The sequence below is a fragment of the Idiotropiscis lumnitzeri genome, chromosome 13 (genome assembly GCF_059441095.1).
Source record: "Idiotropiscis lumnitzeri isolate Australia: NSW breed Sydney's pygmy pipehorse chromosome 13, RoL_Ilum_1.0, whole genome shotgun sequence".
Taxonomy (NCBI): Eukaryota; Metazoa; Chordata; class Actinopteri; order Syngnathiformes; family Syngnathidae; genus Idiotropiscis; species Idiotropiscis lumnitzeri.
The window spans coordinates 837,501-855,000 of NC_142403.1; the positions used below are offsets into that span (position 1 = coordinate 837,501).

General features: G+C 42.7%; 1 protein-coding gene across 1 annotated transcript in view; it reads right to left on the minus strand.

The window, feature by feature from the left end:
* The window catches only part of ect2 (epithelial cell transforming 2), a 299,642-nt gene that overhangs the window by 92,982 nt on the left and 189,160 nt on the right, over positions 1 to 17,500 (minus strand).

Here is a 17,500-nt window from a genome sequence, read left to right on the forward strand (position 1 = left end):
CGATAGTGTTTAAGAGTTTGATAAAGCAATGATTGTATCTACAGGTGAAAAGCAGATCTGAACAGGTGTGTGTTTAATGCCATTTTAAAACGGGAGTGTGTCAGTGTGTCTGAGGTGTTAAGGAAGAGCGTTTCAGAGGGTTGAGGTGGCGATAGAGAATGCCCTAGGCACCGAGGTCCGGTGCTTGGTTCTGATGGATGGGTGAGGAGGATAGCAAAGGGAGATCTAAGATTGTAGGTGGGTTGTGGTGGTGAAGGAGGTCAGTGAGGGACTTGAAGGTAATGAGAAGAATTTTGAAATGGATCCGTTGTTGGATGGGGAGCCAGTGTGGGTGTTGGAGGACTGAGGTGATGTGGTCTCTGGAGCGGGAGTGGGCGAGGAGACAGGCAGCAGAATTTTGGATGTATTGTTTGTTGAGGGTATTGGTGGGAAAGCCATAAGGGAGGCTATTGAAGTAGTCGAGTCGTGAGGCGATAAAGGCATGAATAAGTGTTTCAGCAGGTGAGAGGGAGAGAGAGGGGCAAATACGGGCAAACAGAAAGGTGAAAGAAAGCAGCTTTAGTGATGTGGTTTATGTGGGTTTTGAATTAGAGGGACTGATTAAAGATGATGTCAAGTTTACGGATATGGGTAGATGCGGGAATGGTGGAGCCGTCAATAGAAAGTGAGGAGTCAGGAGGGGAGATGTGCAGTGATTTTGGGCCCATGATGAGGATTTCGGACTTGTTGGTATTGAGTTTGAGGAAGTTGGTCTGCATCCAGTTATTTATGTCTATTGGGTGGTGGAGTGAGTGAGAGCAGTGATGAATTTTTAAGGACAGGTCTAACACAGGCGAGTTTGAGGGTACGGGGGACAGAGTTAGTGGACAGGGTAAATTACCAAGAATGAGAGCGAGGTGACAGGCTATGACGCATGTGGAAGGAATTGAGTAAAGGGTGCACTTGGGCGTCTTTACAACAGAGGAATGTGCCAAGTTCAGAGGGGGTAATCAGGGAGAAATGGGTCAGTAACTGGTTGGTTAAAAATGTTGCAGTCACAAGGTGTTTTTTTTTTTTACTTAGAAATACAATCAAAGCTTGTTTCAGAAAAGGAACCCCAATTACACGTTTTGTTTTCTCAAGATTTTCAATGTGGGGCTTGAATGTTAAAAAAAATATCAAGTAAAACCCCAAGGTACTTCTACTCATGTACCAGCTCTATTGAAGCATCGCAAGATCTCCAGGAACCTTCTTGGTATTCAAAAACAACAATAATTTGGTCTTGTCAGCATTTAGGACAAATTTCAGCTGCAGAAGTGTAAGCTGTACTACATCAAAGATCTCTGCTGAGATTCAAGCCCTTTTGAAGGGGTAGATTCAAGCAAAAGATAATTGTGACAGCAGCATAGAGATGAACATTAGCATCTGTGAGATTTTGTCCTAGTTCATTAAAATACAAAATGAAAAGAAGGGATCCTTAATATTGACCCCTGTGGCACCCCTCTGTGGACATTCAAATTCAGAGTCCTATGATTTAAGTAATTTCTGAACCAGAAAAGTAGAGTTTGAGAGAATCCAAAACAACAAAGCTGATGCAGTAAAATAGTATGATCCACAGTGTCAAAAGCTTTTGGCAGATCAGTAATGAGCGAAGCACAATGTTGCCTTTTGTCAAGACCAATAAGTATGTTGTTGACTACTTCTGCAGCTGCTGTAAATGTTTTGGTGAGACAGAGAAAATCCAGGACATTGTTCAAGATGAAGTCGTGGAGGATGAGACTTTCGTTGTTTAGAGAGCTTGTATTGGACAGGTCGAGTTTCATGCTGGAAATTATGGTGGGTGGGGAAGAAGTATTCGGAGGTTGGCTGGGTTTACATGCTGTTTATTGAAGCTGTTAAGTGAGCGGTACTACGACCAGAATTATGGGATGGAGTTGAGTGAGTGATAGTAGTAAATTAACTTTTACCGGGAATGGGGTCAAGAGGTGGCAGAATAGAAAAAGAAGTGTACGTGCGTGTGTGTGTGTGGGGGTGCGTGTTTGGGGGTGTGTATGTGTGTGTGTGTGCGTGGGCGTGTGCTTGTGTGTGTGCATGTTTGTGTGCGTGTGTGGGAGTGTATGCGTAACGTAAACAGTCGTGTGGATAAGAGTTGACTGTACTGTAAATTAGCCACAAGCATGCGGCTGACTAATTTGTAGAGATCATCTGTTTTAATAAAGGAGACGTTCCCAAAACAAGTTCAAATATTCGAGAAACGTAACGTTGTGGGTGGACTGGAGCTCGGAGTGAAGACTGAGGATTCTGCTAAAACGAGCTGAGACGTGACCAAGTCTTGGATGGGAACCACTGATGAAAACTGCATTGCAGGAGCTATCCTAAAAATATAAAAGGTGTTTGAAATCGGCCTTGGTGAGCTCAGACTGTTGGAGGGCATTGTCATTCGTTCCCACGTGTACTACAACTCTCTCGATGGAGGCACGTAGTGCCTACAGCAGGCATGGCCATTTGTCCAGAAAGTCGGCGACAGTGGCACCAGGAAAACAGTGCGTGGCTGCATTGGAGAAACGGATATTCCTAATTATGGAATCCCTGACTATCAGAGTAGTCGTGCGAAAACGGGACGAGGTGGTGTTGGGAGTGGCACGGGCTCGGTCGAGGCTGTAGATGCAGTGGATGATGGAGAAGACTTTGTGCTTGGTGATGAGGGGCGCACGGAGAGGGGATCAGGGACTCTGCGTGGTGCCGGTGTGAAATGGGGCGAGAAGAGGGCTGAGGCATGACCAGAGGAGGGAGCAGAGGTGCCCGGGGGTTGCTGTGCTCATGTGGGGGAGAGGTAAGCAGGGGCTGGGAGTCTGTAGGCAGGAGTGTAGCTGCGCATGTCCAGGATACAGTATTTATTTTCCAGCTGGATGTTGCAATGAGGATGTGACCAGCAATTTCCTCTCATTCTGTGAGAGCAGACAAAAGACCAAGGTTCGCAGCGGAATGTAGTGGAGCTGACGAGTCATCCTTGACATTAACCGGAGCAGGAATAGCAGGAGTAGGAATAGTAAGACCATTAGCAGGGGCAGCAGCAGCAGCAAGAGGGCAAGTTGAAGTAATGTGGTGATTAGTGTTGTCGGAGTGAGCTGGGTATATGATAGTGTCAATTTGTCTTTTGGCTTCCTGGATTTGATCAAGTTTAACGATTCTTCCTTCCAGTTCAATGATTATTTTTGCTACCAGGTGAAAGCAGCTGATGCAGTCAGTCGGAGAAATGTGTGGAACCATAGGTGTGTGCAGAAAGGCTAGGAATGAGAAATAAAAGGAGGCCAGTACAGGGTGTGTGGGCTAAAAGGGTGAGTGCAGACGAGGGGGCTGCTACAGGAGCCCCGCAGCAATGATGTGGCTTTAGCCGGAGAGACAAGGTAAACCACCCGTAGGATAGAAGCAGCAGTAGTGTTGTTTTTGTCAACGATGACGAAAATATTTTGTTAACGCCCCTTTTTTTCATGACAATAACGAGACGATGACGAACTAAACGAGGTTATTTGATGCCGAAAACATGACGTGACGTACATGAAATTTTCATTGACGAGACGTGACGGGACGAAATTGTTAGCGTGTGGTACGTCAGACGCTCGAAATTTATGACATCCCTTCCTATCGTACAGGCGTGGGCAAACTTTTTGAATGGTGGGCCAAATTGGGTTCTAAAATTTGACAGAGGGGCCGGACCAGGAGCAGTTGGATGGAGTGTTTTGGTAACCTCACCTCATCAGAGAAAATAAATACATTTAATTTTAAATGAAAATGAACAAAAGCATGAAAATGAAATATTTGTGTTTTGACACCACTGAGTATTTAGAAAATAAAACATTAAGAAGGTTTATTCATTTAATTTTTTTCAAGTTTGGCGGGCCGGATTAAAATGTTCAATGGGCCACCCGGGCCGTAGTTTGCCCACGCCTGCTATCATACATGTAATCTTGTCTTTCAAAACATTGCAATTAAGTGCAACCTATCTTTCGTTTGGGCACGCCCACCATCGGGACCGCACAGGGCGAATGCGCCACGCACGCACCGTCTCACATACTGGTGTCGCACGAACACGTCTGCGGTCATTCGTCTCGGGTCGCGCACACTGACACGCGTTCCTTTGACGGACCCCGGCGACAGTGACACTTGCAAGGGTACTTTGCTCTGATAACGGCAAGCTGGTGCAAGTTTGTACTTGTGCTACTGTATTATAGAACAGGTTTAATACAAGTCTATTTTGTTAAAACGTTTTATTTTATGTTGCTTTAAGTGAAATAATGCCACAACATTTGCCAAATAAAAACATTTTTGTTCTAGGCTTATTTTGGAGCAATGAGCATTGATTATATTGTTACGTTATCTGTTTGTAATGCATAATCCTTAATAGTCCATCAGAAAGTCTTTACAATTGGGTGGAAACCTTGTATGCCAATTTTTAACTAAAACAGACTAAAATGTTTTTGAGTTTTGGTCTAATAAATTCACGAAAACTAGACTATAACTTATTTTTTTGCGTATCCGTCGACTAAAAACGACTAAAACCTTTTGGAGTTTTTGTCGACTAAAACCGACTAAAACCTTTTTGAGTTTTCATCGACTAAAACTATCACGAAGAGGAATGACTAAATCTGATGAAAATTAAGAAGCATTTTCACCCAAATGACTAAGACTAAATCGAAAATGCCTGCCAAAAACAACACTGAGGAGCAGAAAGCGAATCATACCGATTTGGGTCCAAAGGGTGGACCCGCTACAGAGATCAGGCTTCTGCTTGCAGGCTGTAACCACTCGCTGGTCCTACAAAAAACATTGTTCAGTGGCTGTGCTGCTCTCTGCAATACAACTTGAGGCTTCTTGAAAGTAGCCTCCATTGGTTGACATTTTTGGTCAATCTTTTTATTTGAAAATGTTCAATGTTGGACTCGATGTATTTTCGTAACTTCCCTTTGTTCTCTGCCAGCAAGCAAGCTAAGCTTGACATTGGTAAAGTAGGGCCAATGGGCCACATTTGGCCTGTCCGTAGTCTCTGCAGCCTTCAGGAAGTCAAACTAAAACATCAAGGATGTGCTGCTTTTATTTAATGTGCATGTGTGTCAGCATTACATGCAAAAAAGAGCAGCAATCTTATTTCAAGTACAGTGGGGGGAGATAGCAATTTGCAATTGTATTGACTTGCTAGTCATAAGAACAGCTATTACTGTAGTTCAGGGGTCTTCACTCCTGTTCCTTGAGGTCCGCTGGCCTGCCTGTTTTTTTTATCTTTCCCTGCTGCAACATACCAGATGACAACAGTCAGGTTTGTAATCCAACTTCTGCAAACCTTGCTAATTATCTGATCAACTGAATCATTGTTGCGGCATGGAGAGATGGAAAACAGATACGCAGCAAAACTGGAAGAACAGGATTGGAGACCCCGGCTGAAAAGATTTGTGCCCATGTCAGTACATTTTAAAACTACAGAAAAAAATGGACACTTGTTTTTCCATGTGAATGTTTATTAAAATGTATTTTGCACGTGAATACTTGGATATACGTCATTTTGAGTGAGTGATTTAAATTCTTTTCACCAGTTTTGAATTTTAATAAAATTTAGAAAAAAATAAGCTTCACAAGGCTAAACAAGTGACTATACAATTTACTTGTTTATTATACAAAATGAATAATTAATAATAAAAATATAATGTAATTCAAACTGAACCGTCACCTTATCATTGTGGGGTCCAGAACAAAATATGGCTCACATTAACCCTTATGATGACGACAATATTTGGACCTCGTTTTCCCTGGCCCCGACGCGGGTCAATGGGGCCCCTTTCTGGAACCATGCCTGGAGGTGGGGCTCGTTGGCGAGTGCCTGATGGCCAAGCCTGCACCCATGGGGCAGGTGCTTTGGCACTCTGATCAGCTACGGAAATTAGCTCTTGGGACATGGAATGTCTCCTATTAGCCAGGGAAGGAGCCCTAGCTGGTGTGTGAGGCAGAGAAGTTCCGACTAAGACATAGGCTCACCTTCACGCACACCTTGGGCTCTTGTACCAGTCCAATTCTGGAGTTGCACATGGTGAGCGACGGGGAACAGGCGTGGGGATACTTTTTGCTTCCCAGCTTGGCACCTGTACATTGGGGTTTACCCCAGTGGACAAGAGGGTAGCCTCTCACCACCTTGAGGTGGGCGGGTCGGGTCCTGACTGTTTGTGCTTATGCAACAAACAGCAGCTCAGTGTACCAACACTTTTTGGAGTCCTAGAAGGTTGTGCTGGAGAGCGCTCCCCCTGGACACTCCCTCGTTCTGCTGGAGGACTTCAATGCTCATATAGCAAATGACAGTGAGACCTGGAAGGGTGTCACTGACCAGAGTGGTGATCTGTTGCTGGTCTTCTGTCATGGTCTTCTGTCATAGTCATGGATTATCCATAATAAACATCATGTTCAAACATAAGTGTGTCCACATGTGCACTTGGCACCAGGACAGCAGTTCGATGATCGAGGATCATCGGTCGCATGTTTTGGACACTAGGGTGAGAGAGGGATAGGGCTGTCAAATGATCACCACCTGGTGGTGTGTTGGCTCCGATGGTAGGGGAAGATGCGGGTCTGTCCCGGAAGACCCAAATGAATTGTGGGGGTTTGCTGGGAACATCAGGCCGGATCCCCTGTCAGAAACAGTTTCAACTCCCACTTCAAGCAGAACTTTGCCCACACCCCATCGGAGGCAGGAGACATCGAGTCCGAGTGGACTGTTTTTCGTGCCTCTGATGTTGAGGCAGCCAATCGCAGCTATGTCCGTGAGGTGGTCGGTGCCTTTCGTGGCAGCAATCCCCGAACCCACTGGCGGACACCAGTGGTAAGGGATACTGTCAAGGTGAAGAAAGAGTCCTATTAGGCCTTTTTGGCCGGTGGGACTCCAGAGGGATTTGACAGGTACCGGCTGGCCAGACGGAATGCAGATTTGGCTGTTGAAGAAGCAAAAACTCGGACGTTGGAGGAGTTTGATGAGGCCATGGAAAACAATTTCCGGAAGGGTTCGATGAAATTCTGGTCCACCATCCGGCATCTGAGGAGAGGGAAGCAGTGTACCATTAACACTGTTTATAGTGGAGATGGGGTGCTCCTGACCTTGACTCAGGAGGTTGTGAGTTGGTGGGGAGAATAGTTCAAAGACCTCATCAATACCACCGACGCGCCTCCCATTGAGGAAGCAGAGCCTGAAGACTCCAAGGTTGACTCACCTATCTCTGGCGTTGAAGTAACCAATGTGATTAACAAGCTCCTCTGTGGCAAGGCCCAGGGGTGGATGAGATGGGCCCGGAGTTCCGAAAGGCTCTGGATGTTGTGGGGCTGTCATGTTTGACACAGCTCACATTGCATGGACATCGGGGACACTGCGTCTGGATTGGCAGACCGGGGTGGTGGTCCGCCTCTTTAAGAAGGAGGACCGGAGGCTGTGTTCCAACTACAGAGGAATTACACTCCTCAGCCTCCCTGGCAAGATCTACTCAGGGGTACAGGAGAGGAGGGTCCGTCAGGATGTTGAATCTCAGATTCAGGATGAGCAGCGTTGTTTTTGTCCTGGCTCTGGAACAGTGGACCAACTCTACACTCTCAACAGGTGCATGGGAGTTTGCCCAACCAGTCTACATTTGTTTTGTGGGTTTGGAGAAGATGTTCGTCTGTGTCCCTTGGGGAGTTCTGTGGAGTGTGCTTCGGGAGTACGGGATAACGTGCCTACAGATACTGGCAGTTCTGTCCCTGTACCACGGATGTCAGCGTTTGGTGTGCATTGCCGGCAGGAAATCAAATTAGTTTTCAGTGAGGGTTGGACTCTGCCAAGACTGCCCTTTGTGAACGATTCTGTTCATATTTTTTTATATAATTTCTAGGCGCAGTCAAGGCAATGAGAGGATCCGGTTTGGTGGCCTCAGTATTGCAGCTCAGCTTTTCGTAGATGATGTGGTACTGTTGGCTTCTTTACACCATGATCTCCAACTCTTACTGGAGCAGCTCGCACCCGAGTGTGAAATCATTGGGATGAAGCTCAGCACCTTCAAATTAGGGTTAGGGCCAAAAACTGAAACAAGCAGATATCCGTTCATAAACGTGAGCGACACAAGTGTGTCGGTAGCACGACAGCAGGAGCTGCCATTGATGTAATTTCTTGCTAAATACTAGCTCTGTATATCAGCCACCAGTGTGGCATCTGAAAGGGTGTTCAGCACTGCACGAGATACTGTTTCCAGCAAATTCAGTCATGTTCATGTTCAGTCATGAACATGTTGATCAGTTTATCTTCCTCCCCCCATAAAAAAATCTGCCTTGCAAAAGAGATGTACTGTATTTTGACAGCCGTAAGGTGCACTTTAAAGTCCCAAATATTCTCCAAAACATACGAGGCGCCCTGAAATGCAGAGCGCCCTGTGTAAAGACTAAGATCCAAGATCTGTACGCCTTCTATTCTCTTGAGCTACGTGCCTGACTACCTCAGAGCTTTTCACAGTTCATATGAGCACCACCTGCAGGTAGGCAGGCAGGTCTGAGACTACAATGCGACGCAGAGTTGACGGTGACAAATAAATTGTGTGAACATGTTAGGATATGTCACCAATTTTGTGTATTCATAATCATGTTTCATACACTATTTGTATCACTAATAATTGTATACACACAGACACTCATTTAGCACACATGAGCACAGCCACACACACACACACACATTCGGTTTCAAGTTTCTGAATCTTCGAGCTGAAGTTTTAAACTGTCTGTTGTGATTGGTTGTTTCCTGCCTGCCTGCTAGAATTCCAGAAGACAGCCCCCCTCTTTGTCTCTTTATGTCCGGAGGGGAGTCAGATGAAGGGGGTCAGATGAAGGGAGTGTGGGAGGCCGAACAGGCCTGTTCGGCCTCCGGCTCTCTCTCTCTCACCAACTCGCAAATTGGAAAATAAAACTTTGCTTGATTGACTTTGGACATTCAGCCATCATTATTTAAATAATTCCCGGTGTAAAAAAGGCGTCAGGGCCGTTTTAAACCTGACATTTATTTGGTGGAGAATGCGGGCAGCCGCACTCGGACGGGCGTCGTCGTTGGATCTTTTGGACGCCATCGAATCTGACGTCAGCGCTTCAACATTGAGAAAGCGAGGCCTCCAAGTTCCTGCGACGGCGCACCGCCCGGATGCCGGTTGCCGATAGGACAAGGCTGATCCAGAGGAAATCAGGTATTGTTTTTCAAATTATTTTGTGCCACCATTTTAAAATTTAAAATATTAACACAATTCGTAAGGGGTGATTTATGTGGGTAAGACAGCGCGCGCAGAGGCCCGGCCTCGACCGTTTAGTCAGTACGGTAACAAAAACTGCATCGTGCTAGTCCAAGGAGTTATGTAAAAATAATCGGTAGCGAATTAGGCCATAACTCATCGGTAGCGAATTGACCATAACTCGTTGAAACTGAGCAAATTTTAGACACGGATAGCACGGTGAACAAATTGATTTGTTCCTCGGCGTCGATGGTAGCGAATTTGGCCATAAACTGAGCAAATTTTAGAGATTGATCCGCCGAGAGAAGGGAGACAAAGTTTCCGCGAAAATTAAAAGGTTCCCTCCGGTGTCGACAATGGAAAAGAGTGGCAATCAGGAGAAGGTCTTACTCACAATTTCACATTGAAATTCAGGGAATAATAAGGCATTATTTTCGGTGGTTTTTATTTGAAGTGTTTTGGGGGCTGTGCAGCTGTGTGTGTGTGAACAAAGGAACAAGGGTTGAGTCAGTGAGAAAGAGCGTGCGTGTGTGTGTGTGGGTTTGGAGAAGTAGCTGACCAGACAACAGCAAAAGAAGAGGTCTGGCTGGGCCAAGCCTGAAGGATCAGGTTTCAGGGTAGTGAGAGAAGAATTTGCAGAGAAGCTGAAGAGAAAGAAAAAAAAAAAAAAAAAGAAACCCGCACACACAACACCAGATGTGGAATGATCATTTTGCTGTATGCAAAGTGAGTGAATGGTGTGATTGGGGATTACAAATACCATTTGGTATTTTATCCCGTATAATGCAATAAGGGTTATAAACAGGAATAGTATTTGAGGATGACAGAGAGTGTTGTTGAAGAAGGTAAAGAAAGGGGGGGGGGGTTGCAACTGCCCCCTGCATCCTGAATTACCCCCCACCACCCACATTATCAGGTAACGCCACATAGAATGAGAACTAGATCAGACAGAACTGCATCGATAAGACAAAAACCCCCAATAAAAGATAGATAAACCAAAAAAGCGCTCACCTCAATGTGCTGCGTGTATAAGTGGCAGTGTGCATTTGTGGCAGAGGCTGCATTGGCCCTATAGGGCTGCACATACATAATTATGAGAGATATTAGTTGAATTAAAGGACTTATTATGGGCAAAAGATAAAGATGGATTGTGTTGCTGTTATACTAACATGTTATTGTTGTTTGTAGTTGTTCAGTGAGAACTGTGTGTGTCGTTTTGTGGGCCCGTGTATATGTCTGTGTGTCTGTCTGTGTGTCTAAATATCAGGGAGAGTGATAAAAGTGGCTGGAATTATGCTAAAAGGATTGATGAAGTAGAGATAAAATGGAATCAAGGATTAGTAACCAACAAAAGGCTACTTATGAGTGACGAGATCTTATTGAGAAAAATAATTCCCAAATTCACAAAAGAAGTTAATAAAGAAGATGATTTGAGGAGATAAATTCATTTAAATTTGAAATTAAATAAAATAACTTATACAACGGGATAGGCTTAAAAGAAAAGAGAGAAATAGCCTGATGTGCGTTTTCTGAAAAATAAAAAAATTGAACCCAGATGCCTAGGATGGTTTAAAAAGATGAGTGAAGATAAGGAAGTTCATAAAAAAAAACAGGTTCCTGATAAAATTCAGTATTTAGACAAATGGATAGCTGAACATGGCTTTAATGGTCAGTTAAAAACACGAAAAATAGCCGCATTGCAGAAATCAATTCATAGCAAAGACAAAGAAAGACCCCAAAAAGATGAAGACAAATGGCTTTGAGGAAACAGAATATTGGATGAGGGTAGCCTTAAAAAGAGAAGAGGGTGACAAGAAACAGAAAAGATGAGACATTTAGGCAATACAAAGTGAGAATGACAGCTGTGTTTCAAAACCACAGCGGGCTGCAGGAAGATGGTGATGTGGATGGGGCATTTCAACAGCAGTTGAAGAATGCTTTACATGCAGGATCAAGAGAGGAAATTCATAAGTGGGTAAATAAACATAACATTTGCCTGCCAACAGGTACCCTGGAGGAGTATGTAAATCACGCCCTCCATGCTGAGAAGATAGAAAATAAAAAGAAACAGAGGTCTATAGACACTTTTTATCAGAATAAAGGTCAGAAAGTCTTTTATCAAGGTGGAAGAGGCTGAGACAAGGACGCCTTCCCACCGGAGATGATATTTGTTACAGTTGTGGCAGATCAGGACACTTTGCCAGAAACTGCCGTCAACCACACAGGAAGACCACACTAAAAGAAGGCCAGATAGCAAGAAATTGCCTTGAGAAGAAGCAGCCTTCAGCATGACTAAGTTTTTAAATGAAGAGGTTCTCCTAAATTTACAAAAGATATTGGCTTTTGATTAAATGATTGAGCTGAAATAACCGTATTGGTAATGGGACACCAATTACCCTTTTTATGTGACATTGGTGCAGATAGGATTGCTTATAATAAATCAATTTCAAATGATAGGGCAAGTGAGAAAGGGGCCATAGTTAGATGTGCAAGTGGAAAAATGGAACAGAGTAACAGAATTAGAACCTGTGTGGTTGAGGGACCCAGAAGGCCACTGAGTTGGTTGCATGAATTGAAATTAGTTTTATTTTGACAGAATAATGAGAGCCCAAGTTGTGGGGATGTGATTAATTTACAGAAAAAGTTTAGTGATGAGATAATTTATATTTACATGATTCAATAGACAAGATATATCATTTTGATGATGGTTTTTACTTAATTGTATACTTGCGTCTCCTTCAGAAAGGGAGAAGTAGGTGTTATGAAATTTTAACAATTGGATGAAGCTTTTGAAAGTGAACATGAGGAATTTTTGCAAAAACATAGGTGTTTCCTGATTTTTTAAATTTTGATTCGAGACATTGGTAGGTTTGAGTGGTTGTGGAAAAACTACAGTGAATTTGGAAATTAGGAGCAGACTGTGGAGAGGCCCCTGTGAGGAGGAGGAAGAGAGAGAGTTTAGTGATTAAAGACTGTCATTTGAATGAGAGAAGGAGGATAGAAATTAGATTTTGCTTTTTGGTGAATTGAAGAAATAAATATTTTAGATTTCATATTCCAGTTGATCATGTTTATATTAAAGTAGGCCAGAGATGCAATGAAATGCAGAAATATAAATGATACAGGAAAAATTTGGCCAGGGCTATAATTTTCATTAAAGCAGAGAAGAAATTAGAAATTACAGATAACATTAATGTGTACTTGTCCACTTTAAGGTAGAATTGGTCAAAGTGAAATGAGTCAAGATTAGAGAAAAAAAAATAAAAAATAAAATAGAATTAACATGTTCATTCTGTGATAAGAAATTTGTGATTATGTGAAAAGGGAAAAAGAGAATTACAGGCTTTTCAAATAAAACAACCTAATTTAAATTGGCCAACTTGTAAAATGGAAAAGAAGATTCTAAATTATGCACAAAAAGCTTGAACGTGTTGAGCAGAAGGAAGAAAAAGAGAAAACATTTGAAAAAAAGAAGGAAGCAGAGAGTCTTGTGATAAACAATAACTTTTCAGGACGAAGAGAGAAGCAACAGAGGATCACATGGCGAAAGGAAAAAAAACTAACATAAAAAGTGTGTGTAGAAGGACTTCTACATCAACATGCGTTTTGCTTATTAAGCCGTGATACACTGACAATTGGACTTTAATATCAGAATCAATAAGCAAGGGCGAATTTAACCAAAAGTCAAAACTTTAAAAGGTCGCATTGTCAGTGATAAGCGGGAAGAAAAATAGTAATAAAACTTTGCCAGACCACTTTTGTGTAAACACTTTCCTTGGGACTTTCATGACCTCCATTAAGTCCCTGACCTTTCATAGATAAAGTTGGAGCCCAAAGTCTCTCAGGGCTGTAATTTATGCGGCAGAGAAAGAGCCCAACAGGCTTGGGGTGAGTTTAAAACAACAGTATCATGGCCATAAAATGGGTTGTGTATGTTGGAACTTGTGGAGATACACTGCAAGATTGGATTTACAAAGCATCTTAATGCACTACCAAATTATTATTATAAGCCATTTGGGCAAACAGTGACTGCAAAAAATGGCTTCATGGACTTGTGTTGCTGCAGAAACACAGGAAAGTGAATCCATTTGCATATTAGTCACAACAATTTGGATTTCGTGGCAGAGAACCACTTAAGAGTGTGATCAAGAGCTTTCACTGCTGCTTTAAGGAATGAAAAAATGACATTCCATCACACGACATTCACATTGCACGGCGATTTAATTGTAACATTACATTAATAAGGTGCGATACATTTAAGCCCAGCGTCATTCTTTTTCCACGCACCATTTAGAAGGCGCCACACGACTGTGGAGCCATCCAAATTTTCACCAAACCCAGGACTTGACTTTTTGACATTTTTTCCTCCCGACTGGAGGAGTTAAGACGTGTAAAGACATGAAGACCAGGTGCACATTCCAGACTGATAAGAAAGTGTCTGAGAACCAAGGTTATAGGAAGAAATCACGCTGACTTTTATGCGATGGGAGTATTAGTAGTGTGATACCAACAGATAACTTGTAAAAGAGAGAAATTGTTAGGATAAGCAGGAAGAGCGTAGGCGGTTGTGAGCTAATTAAAATTTGGAGTTTCCCATCTTGTATGAGCTGTATGGTTACAATGGGAACTCACAGTCAAGATAAAATGTTCTTGTGTTCTGTTGATTTTGGGCGAACGGGTGCTTTAAAAATCACAAAAGATAAAAGAAAGGTTGCGCATAAAGCACGTCTAAGTAAGTATTTGTAAATAAAAAAAAAATTCTCTGAACAGAAAATGACACGATTACGATTGAATAAAGGCTGGAGCCAAGCCATAACCCCAGAGTCAACAAAGCACAAGAGGTTTAATGAAAGCACACACACACACACACACACACCCACACCCACGCACCCCCCCCCCACACACTCAGTAAATCAACTTGACAAGTTGATCTCAGGCCAGGGAAAAAGGCATCACTAATTGAACATGCACATGTGAGAACAAAGGTGCAAACATTGCTGAGGACAGGATCAGCAAATTGGCAGATGGCACATCCTGGCTGCCTAATTCATTGATTAGTGGAATAAGATGATTGGCACACGAGCAGATAGTCGTGTGTCAACAGGGGGAAGTATGATATGAAATTGTTCCCACATATAGACTTTTCAACAAAAAACTTTTTTTTAGACAAAGTGTTAGTTGTTTGGGTTGCAATATTGTTTGGTTATAATTAAAATGTTTTCAAAATGGATTAAGTTGTTTCCATCAACACATGCTGATGCTAAAAACGATTGGGAAAAGTGTTGTGTAATCAAATTATCCTGACATTTGGAATTTCAAGAAGTGATTTGAAGTGAAAATGATGCATTTTGTGAATGATGTTGTAACAAGTGGGACAGTTGTTAAAAAATGGACTCAAAGCGTCACTGTGCATACAGTCTGCAGGACTTGTGGAACGCACTAATTGAACTGTTATGGCCAGACTTATCAAGACAATGAAAAAAAAAAAAGACAATGGCCAGACTGTGTTTCAATCACAGCAATGAGGACAATGCCAGCCGAAGGAAGGACACTATCCCCTATAGACTCTCAGGTTCATCAGAACCACCAACGAAAAATATGTTTGACCGAAAAAGATCCAAAAGACGCCAATACTGGTCAAGTGTTGTTCTGATTTACAGAAATTACGTCCGTGTGGGAGACCAACTCTTCTTCAAGGTGTTGAAACGACTTCGTTGGGGGGAAGTGAATGCTGAGATGGCCCTCGCCAGATGATGGCGGTGACCCCGACGCAGCAAAGGTCGCGGGGCGTGGCAGCTGGATCCACCAGTTGCAGTACAAACTTCACCGGTTTCCAGCTAAAGGCCTAGCAACGCGAATCCCTCGAACAGGAGTCCACCTGAGTCACAATCTCGGACCACACGCACATCAGAACCACACCACCAGCCACAGATACGAATGTTGAAGCCACAGAATAAAAAGATTAGATATGGTTTGGAAATTAATGACGTACATAAAGAAATTTTAGCCTTGATTGAAGAACATAATTGCATTTAAAGTTTTAAAAATGAAACAATTATTGATGTTATGACCACTATGAAGAATTTGAAAGACAATATATCGGGATAATTATGGTTTTCATTTTTGTTATGTGTAGACTGTTTTTGTTACATTATTTTTCTGACAAAAATGATGATTAATTGCATGTTTGTTACCCAAAAGTAACATTACAATCTGATTGATGTTGAGTATGACAAACTCAAACTGGACAATGACGAACTCGAACTGGACACTGAAACGTAAAAAGAATATGGACTTGTCGCTCAAGCCCCACACGTGCATACATATACACCACACACGAAGATCCGGGAGGTAAAGACGGCTGTCTCCTCCTACAGCGAGGCAAGGGGCCTGCATCAAGTCACCCCAGGGACAAGCTCTGCGTGGAGACAGTTTTGTTATTTTTCACTAGGCACATTGAAATGTATTTTTATATGTTTTATTCCCTGATGGTCATCAAATGATGAAGATCTCGTTCCACGTCGGAAGAGAGGAGAGGAATTTTTGTCCCTACTGAGGGTTTTTCGCCTCTCCACTGTTGTATGATTTCATAATGATGATCTGTCCTAAAGCCGTAGGGCCATGATTTTGAATTCACAACAGGGGGGAATGTTAGGATATGTCACCAATTTTGTGTATTCATAATCATGTTTCATACACTATTTGTATCACTAATAATTGTATACACACAGACACTCATTTAGCACACATGAGCACAGCCACACACACACACACACATTCGGTTTCAAGTTTCTGAATCTTCGAGCTGAAGTTTTAAACTGTCTGTTGTGATTGGTTGTTTCCTGCCTGCCTGCTAGAATTCCAGAAGACAGCCCCCCTCTTTGTCTCTTTATGTCCGGAGGGGAGTCAGATGAAGGGGGTCAGATGAAGGGAGTGTGGGAGGCCGAACAGGCCTGTTCGGCCTCCGGCTCTCTCTCTCTCACCAACTCGCAAATTGGAAAATAAAACTTTGCTTGATTGACTTTGGACATTCAGCCATCATTATTTAAATAATTCCCGGTGTAAAAAAGGCGTCAGGGCCGTTTTAAACCTGACAGAACACTACTGTTGGTGATGGTTTGAGACATTCAGTTAGAACAGATCAGTATGTACGTGTGGGAGAAACCTGGACAAAAGGGCAGCTCTCCATGATGTCGTAGTCATGTCTACTCATTCATGTTATTGCAAGCAAGATGCATCATAGGTTTAGACAACAGACTCAGCAAAAAAAAAAAAAAAAAAAAAAACACGCTGCCCAAAGCAAACCACTCACACCATCTCTCTAACCAGCCATCTGATTGGCTGAGGCTGGAATACTCCCAGAATAATTTCCAGTACTTGTTTAATGTTATTTTTATTTCTTTTTGGGATATGAATGGCATGAGAGATTTGTACGTTTTGTGTTAATTGTAATTATTTGTTTCATTTTTTGCTTGTATACTATGACCGTGACAGTAAGGAGTGGGGTGACAAGTGGCATCCCTCCCCTGATATTGATGATCTCACCCTGATAATAAAATTGTGTCTAATCAATGGGTGGCTGAGTTGTCACAAAAGCTGCTTTCGCACCTGTGGGACTGCTGAATTTTATGTGACCATCAAAGTATCGCCTTTCTGAGCTATTTTGCTCAAGATGCGAGCTAGCATGTGCCTGATAGTGCAGTGCGCCCAGTGTATGCGTTAAATACAGAAATAGTAAACAGAACTGAGACTGTGCCCTCTAACCCAGTGAGCCATATGGTCGTGAAAATACGGTATGTTGATGATTGTATGTTGACAATAAATAAAATGAGGTACAAGCACAACTGTATTAAAAGGATAACAGCGGAGGTTTGATTGTAGTTCTGTTAGGGCTATTGTTTTGTTAGACTCATGCGTCCAATTTTCAGTTTGTAAATTGTTTGCATTGTAATGGTGCACTTTTATCTACCCAAAATACCTACCTCTAATAACTACTGTTAGAAAAAAAATACAATGCCAAATTAAAGATGAAATTAGGGCTGGGCGATATGACCTCAAATATCCAAACGACAGATGTTGAATTTCTTTACGGGACAAGCGCAACAGAACAACTTCAACGAACGTTACTTCTTCAGTTGTGTCAGCCGCTTCTTGATATGAATCGCCAGCAACCCCCGCGTCATCAGTTTTCTTTTTTGTTCAGATGAGTGGAGTTACGTGACTACACACGCTTTAGCTGTCTTTAAAGG